General features: G+C 42.3%; 2 non-coding genes across 2 annotated transcripts; one reads left to right on the forward strand and one right to left on the reverse strand.

Annotated features, from left to right (window-relative positions):
• Positions 1 to 38: 38 nt before the first annotated feature.
• On the forward strand, positions 39 to 125 carry trnay-gua (transfer RNA tyrosine (anticodon GUA)). The gene is given in 2 exon segments: positions 39 to 75; positions 90 to 125. It is a non-coding gene; the product is annotated as a tRNA-Tyr (tRNA).
• A 115-nt stretch (positions 126 to 240) lies between these two features.
• trnae-cuc (transfer RNA glutamic acid (anticodon CUC)) lies at positions 241 to 312 on the reverse strand. Its single transcript has one exon. It is a non-coding gene; the product is annotated as a tRNA-Glu (tRNA).
• Positions 313 to 7,500: the final 7,188 nt, after the last annotated feature.

The raw sequence follows: 7,500 nt of genomic DNA on the forward strand, positions 1-7,500 counted from the left end.
AAACCTGATAGGTTTAGGTTCTGTCCGCAGCCGGTGTGCCTTCGATAGCTCAGCTGGTAGAGCGGAGGACTGTAGGTGGCAAATTGGGAATCCTTAGGTCGCTGGTTCGACTCCGGCTCGAAGGAGGTCTTTTTCACACGCAAACATTTAATTGGCCATGCTTCTCGACGAGGCCGTCAGCGCTTGAGTGTGTAGTCCGCCTTTTTGCAATCACGACTGCTACAAGAGGGCAAAAGCTCATTCCCTGACCGGGAATCGAACCCGGGCCGCGGCGGTGAGAGCGCCGAATCCTAACCACTAGACCACCAGGGAAGGGTTGCTCACTCTTTCCCATAAAGCCTGGCTGTGTGCCTCTACCACATTTTGCAGCAACTGCTCAAGCAGGGCCACTAACACTTGAATTTTCCTCCAGGAGAGGAGATGTCTCTGACCCTGGATAACAGATCTTCCACTGAGAAAGTGCCACAGGATCTGTGGGAATATCCTAACAACACCACAACTTGCCATAAAAACAAAGCAACCGAGATCCCCAACATGTGACGCCTCCATCTCGAAGCTTTTTATAGCAGACCTCTCAATGGACCCCTTCCTGACGTTGGCTCCAAGCCTGTTAATGGCATGAGATGAAGGTGGTGGGCCAGTGGCGCTCACAGCAACCTGTCAGACGACCCTATTTCTGGTAGTGATTACCAAAAATGAGCCAATCACTGTTTGCGGCGCTTCGAGAATTCTTCGAGAAATTGAAAAATGAGCCAATCACTGTTTGCAGCGCTTCGAGAATTCTTCGAGAAATTGACCAATGGGAAAAATGCCTGTGAATACGTCACTGGCCAATGAAATGTATGACTGTCGCTAAGGCCCACAGTGATGCGTTGGCCAATCAGTGAATGTCTCATACCAAGATATTGACCAATCATGTTCTCAGCGGGTTTTATATTAAAAGTGAATCCTCATCGCTACTGTAACAATACAATTTGACTCTTGTGAATACATATTTCTTTTTGACCGGTACATTTGTATTAACGATAATCTTCAGCGGCTATTATAATAAGTTTTTCGCCTGTTACGCTGTTGTTACAATACGTTTTTCTTTCTTGTTTAATAACGTTATAACGTTACATTTGACGACGCCGTAGAAACTGAGGTAAGTTATATTTATTTCATTATAACGTAACACGACGATGTATTCATAGTTTCATTCATTCATTGTTCGCCATATATTTGTTTGTTTGTTGTAACGTTATGTGTTGTTTTCTGGGGTATTTGTTTGCTTATAATATTGTACAGTGTAAGTTAACTATAAGGTGATTTTGGTCATTCAATCATTCGTTTTTTTAACCACTAAAAAGTGTAAAGTGATTGTATTTCTGTTTGTTTTAGAAATGTACAGTATATTGATTATGCATAGGAGCCAAGTTACCTTTATTTCTATATTGCTTTATACAATACATTTTGTTGCAAAGTTAAACAATAGGAACAAATATTAAGGTAACACTTTACAATAAGGTTCATTAGTTAACTACATTACATTGACTAAAAATGAACAATACTACTTCAGCATTTGTTAATCTTTGTTAATGTTAATTCCAACATTTACTAATACTTTATTAAAATCTTGTTAACATTAGTTAATGCACTGTGAACTAACATGAACAAACAATGAACAGCTGGATTTGTATTAACTAACGTTAACACAGATTAACAAAAAAGTAACAAATGTATTTCTCATAGTTAGTACATGTTAGTTAATACATTAACTAATGTTTAATAAAAGAACCTTATTGTAAAGTGTTACCAATATTCCACATATTCATATTCTGCAGTAAAACAGCTCTGACTAGACCATAGTGTCAATACAGCTCATGTCAGTTCAATAACAGTGTAAAGTGCACACATAGCCACTATACAGTGGAGGCTATTCATGGTGCTCAAACATGTACATGTCAGTATCTCTTTTAGTTTGCCATATATAATGGCTATTTATTATGTATTTATTTGATGTTTGCTTGTAGAGATAGTATGCAGTCACACCATTTTTAAAAGAGTTAAAATAGTTTCGAATAAAATGTTTGCTTTTGCAAGAAATATGTGAAGTTTTGCATGTAATGTGTGTTTTTTATGTGTTTATTTTATAGAATGGAGCCTAAATTCAGGAGGAAACCTGAAGGGAGTCTTAATATGTGTGACTCTTTGGTCGCTCTAAGGGTGAAGGAAGAGAACAAAAAGAAACCCTGGTCTCGGGCTCTCTCCCCAGATAAGGTTTTGGAAACTGCAAGGCGAGCTGTAGTGCACCAAGGTGAAGACCCAAGCAGAAAATCATACATTCTTGGCCAACATACGATGCAGTTTGGGGTCTTCAGAGGTCAGACCTTTAAGTGGGTTGCCGAAAATGCTCTGGGTTATGCTGGGTATCTGGTGGCAAGCATGAGGAGGGAAACGAGTGAAGTGAAAGACTCAAAAAACAACTATGCTAATAAAGCAGCCTTTGCCGAATATATTGGGCTTTTCCCAGAGGGTCGTGAGGCCATCCGTATTAAGGAAGGAAATATGGATTCCACAGGCTCCCGGCAGAAGTCTTCGAGTGCCCCACAATCCTTATCCACAGGCTCCCGGCAGAAGTCTTCCAGTCCTCCACAGTCCTTATCCACAGGCTCCCAGCAGAAGTCTTCCAGTGCCCCACGGTCCATACCTTCAGTGTCATCTGTCCGCACCCTTTTGATTGGCAGATCTCAAAATCCACAAAGCATTGACAAAGCCGTCAAAAAAATGTTAACATCACCTGTACCCCAACCAGGTAAGCAGTCTTTAGAATTTTTTTTTTTCCCTTAATCTGTCAGTGTATAGAGTGTTTATTAGTGTAAAGTTCATAGTGCATTAAAATTTGCATAGTTTTACAAAACATAGTAATGTTTTTCCAAAGAAGTGACTTATGCAAGCTTGCCTTTTTTTGGTTTAAAAAATATAGTGGACAGTACAATTGTGAAATATTTTTTATAAAATTTAAAATAACTGTTTCTATTAATATGCATTTATTTAAATTTCTTAATTAAAGTTATTACTAGTACAAATTGAAGTGCAGCAAAATGATGTACTATGTGTAATTGGTTGTATCTTTATTCTTCAGCTTTAATTGGAAGATCTACAAAGAGATCTGAAACAACTGTACCAGTGCCTGTAGAATCTACAAGTGTGGCCTCTTTTGCATCATCTGAGCAGGGTGACCGTGAGCTGGTTGAACAGGCAGACTTGCTGGAATCGCAAGTGTCCCGTAAGTCCCTGAACATCTGAAAGATATATATATATATATATATATTATTTGTTTTATCTTGTAAAGTCACGTATTAAAAGTTTTTTGGGGTTTTTTCTGTTCATTTTGCCAAGGTAAACAAATGTGCCTCCCAGTGGGCTGGACTCACACGTTGCCACATGCAGATCAGCTGTGGATATCAAAGGCTTTGTTTAAGTTTTCATCCCACAACCAACCTGAAATGGACTTCACCAGAGTCGACAGGATGTGGTGGTACCCTCCACAACCGCACTTTGCAGTTACTGGAGTACCAGGGACAGAGCGCTACTTTGGCCATCCCTTCTTTCTTTGGATGCCAAGAAAGCTGTGGAGAGTTCGACTAACATGTCCACATCCTGAATGTGTTAACGTGGAGCTCACGTCAGCAGGACTGCACCAGAAGATCCGACAGGTAGTCGATGTTAAAACGTCCTACTTCATGGCGTCTGAGTACCTGTCTTGTAGGAAATGCAAGAGGAAAGTGATCAGCTGGAGCTTTGACATCATATCCCAGCTGGACATCAGTCATAGGCTACAGTTTCCCTGCATTCTTACCTCAAAGTTGGCATGTGACATGGCAGTGGTCCGCCTTCTGCGTCAGAGAGGTCTGGGAAACAGCAGCAGCCAAGTGCAGAAGAAGCTTGAGGAGCAGCACTCTGAGATCTGGCTGCAGAAGGTTGTCCAGTTTCTGACAGATTGCCAGAGTTTCCGCAAGGGGATCACCGCAGGTCTTGTTATGCCCGTGTCTTTCGAACACCCACCTGCAATGCTCCCTGTACCCAAGCACCGGTGGCTGATGCAAGTGTATGCTCAGGATGTCCTTCAAAGACTAGATGAGGTCAAAGCCAGTATAACATCGCTGTTTGGACGTGTGCTGAAAATGGATTCCACCAAGAAGGTTGCACGCAAGCTTGCTGGTCACAGTGCTGGAACAGCCACCTGGGTCACAAATGTCGGAAACGAACATGGTCAGGTCATCATGTCTGTTCTTACAGCAAGTGAAGGCTTTGGATTGGCACAGATGGTTGCTGGCATCATTAAAAGGTACAGGGATGCTGCAGCGCCTCCACCTGTACTGCTGTATGTCGACAGAGACTGCTGTGGGGCTACTCACCTCAAAACGATGTTTGCGGAATGGAAGGACCTGGAAATCAGACTCGACATCTGGCATTTCATGAGACGGATTTCTGTGGGGTGCACAACAGATTCACATCAGCTGTATGCAACTTTCATGGCTCACCTCAGCCGCTGTATTTTCTCCTGGGACCAGGAGGACATGGACCGGCTTTTAGCGGCAAAGCGTGCAGAGTTGGAAGGACAGCTCATGCAACCCTCAGATGCTGATGTTTTGCGTCGCCTCAGCAAGAGTGAACTGGCCCTTCACTGCAAAAGAACCACACGTGGCACAAGGGAGACTATGGATCTCATCACCCAGCTGGTCCAGTCCTTTGAAGGGGAGAGGGGACGTGACACTTTGGGTGTGCCTCTCATCAATTCCGCTCGAATGGCTGAGATATTGAAGTCACAGAGGAAACACGTGGCCTGCATTCAAGATCCCCCTGGTGTACAGCTCTATGTGCAGACAGGAACCCTGAAAAAGGGAGGGCACACTCTGCCAACGTTTAGGTGTGCCAGAGGTTCGACTTCATTGGAATCCTTCCACCTCCATCTAAACAGGTTCATTCCAGGTAAAGTAACTGTCCTGTTAGTCTTTTAAAGTAAATGTATTATGGTTGTAAGTAATGAAATATTAAAGTGTTCTTTCCTGTATATTTTAGGGACGTTGGCCAGTGATACATTTTTCCAAGCCTACCTGTTGGATGGATTAGCCCGGTGGAATGAGGACAGAGCAGATGCTGCAACCTCTCAGGGCGTGCAGAAGCCCCATTCATACAGTGGCCTCCTTCGTCATGCTGCTAATGTGCTGGGAGAAGATGTTCTTGGACAGAAGATAGTGTCGTATGTTAGTCCACATCAATACACTGGTACGTTCATTACAGTTGTCTGACAATTGTTTTTGCTTGTTTAAATCTTTAGACAATTGTTTTTGCGCTTAGATCTTTGAATAAGGGTCCTTAATAAAAAAAAAATGTATTGTTAATTGTACAGGGTCCCTAAGCAGTTTGGGAAATTACAGAATTTTGGAATGAACCCTTTTCCTCTCTTGTTGTGTTTTAGGTGAACTGCTTGGAATAGAGTATCTATACCAGCAGACTGGCAAGGTTCCCAAGGTCTACAAGTCAGCAATTCAGGAATTGGAGACTGTCGATGTGTCTATTGCAGAAGATGAGGGCTATGTGGAACCTGTGGACTTTGATGATTTGACTCTCTCTGCCTTGGATGAAGCACTACCTCCTTGTGTGTCACCCTCTAAATCATGTGCAGTCCCTTCCACAATCCACACCATTCAGTCACCATCCACACAGCCCTCAGAAGATCCACACACGTTGCCCTCTACGCCATCAAAACAGCCCTCAGAAGATCCACACACTTTGCCCTCTACACCATCCACACAGCCCTTAGAGGATTCACACACGTTGCCCTCTACACCTTATGCAGTCACCTCACCTTCTTTTGGTCCCTTGTCTACTCCACCTGCCACACAGTCTGCACCGGCTCTACAAAGGAGACAAAGAAACCTGTCCAGCGAGATGTCTTCCTGTTCAATGCCACCTGCTTTTCCTGATGTAAGAATTCTGCCTTGTTCATACATTTTATGTACTGGGTTGGTATAATTGAAAACTTTAGATGCAAAAGCCTCCAAATCTGATGTTTTTTTGTCTAAAATTAGCATTTTATCAGACTTCTATGTTTATGTTCAGTTATTTCACTTTAATGGCAATGAAAAGGCCTTATTTATTATATTCTTATTACCTATTGTGTCTGTTTATTTATTTATTCATACATTGTATATAAAGTGTGTGTATATATGCGCTGGTGAGCAAAAGGTTTTTGACGGAAGCATGCATTTAATTACTCAAAAAACAATTAGTTTTAAAAGGGTAACTGTTTGAACATTATGTTTAAAATGTGATTTATTCCTGAGATGGCAAAACTGAATTTTCAACTACCTCTTTTCTTTTTTTGTAGGATTCGGTTGGACCTGACAACATCAAAGGTTTTGGTGCAGTCCAGAACTTAGCAGAGACATTGGTTGAACTCAGGGAACACAGTCTTGCTTTGACAAGAGAAGAATCTGCACAAATTATTAGTTTGTGGCAAGGACTAGCAGATTATGACAAAGAAAAGACTGTGTACTCTCCACGCCACCAATCTTCCCTGAAGACAGGCCGGTTTAGGGCAACCAAAAAAATTGTGGCACCAGGGGTAGAGAGTACCAGAAGGTAAGATCTTTTCATCATATTTTCCCATTTCTGGCTGTTCCGAATGATATGACTACATAGCAACCAGTTTGAATTCTCTCTCCACATTTTCAGATGCTTTGTTGGAGCAAACAGTCCAGCACAGTGGCCTGACTGCAACAGAATTGTCGAGGCAGTTTTTGTGAAACTGTGTGCTGTCTATCCCAACCCTGTGCGTAAAGAAGGAGTTAAAATCTCAAGATTTAACTTGATTGCACATGCCTACAAGCACATCAGAGAGTGCATTTTGAGCAACGCGGAAGTGATGCAACAGACCACCCTCCAGTTACCTGAGGTCAATGCAGCTACACTCACACAATGGTGAGTTTAGACACTTATGTTTTTGCTCTGTTGGGATTTGTAATCAATGCATCTATAAAAAATAGTTACAACCATATTTTACACTCATTTATTTCATTTATCATATACAAAACATGCATGCCTCCATTCTTGATACAAGACCAGTATAGTATTTTCAAATGGGTTTGTGTACAGTTTCTTATCAAAATCATCTATGGTACCATTTGTTGTTTTGTAGGTACAGCAGACGTACTAGAAGTAATGAGAGGGGCATTTTGACTCAGGGACTCCATGCACCAGATGCCCCAATGACAGCACCAGATAGGCTTCCACCAGCTCTTCAGAAAGAACAGAGTCTGCAGCGTGGGAGTAATGACAAGCCCCATGTGTTCAACTTGCCTCCGAACACAGCTGGGACGGCCAAGATCAGATCTGGGCCACCAATACCTCAGATGATACTGCCACCACCACTTGCACCAACCTCACTTGCTGTACCAGGGCAGCCATCTAGACCACTCCCAGTTATCCTTCCTACTCCTGTTTCCTTCCAAC

Source organism: Pimephales promelas, chromosome 5 (genome assembly GCF_988280905.1).
Source record: "Pimephales promelas chromosome 5, fPimPro1.hap1.1, whole genome shotgun sequence".
Classification (NCBI taxonomy): Eukaryota; Metazoa; Chordata; class Actinopteri; order Cypriniformes; family Leuciscidae; genus Pimephales; species Pimephales promelas.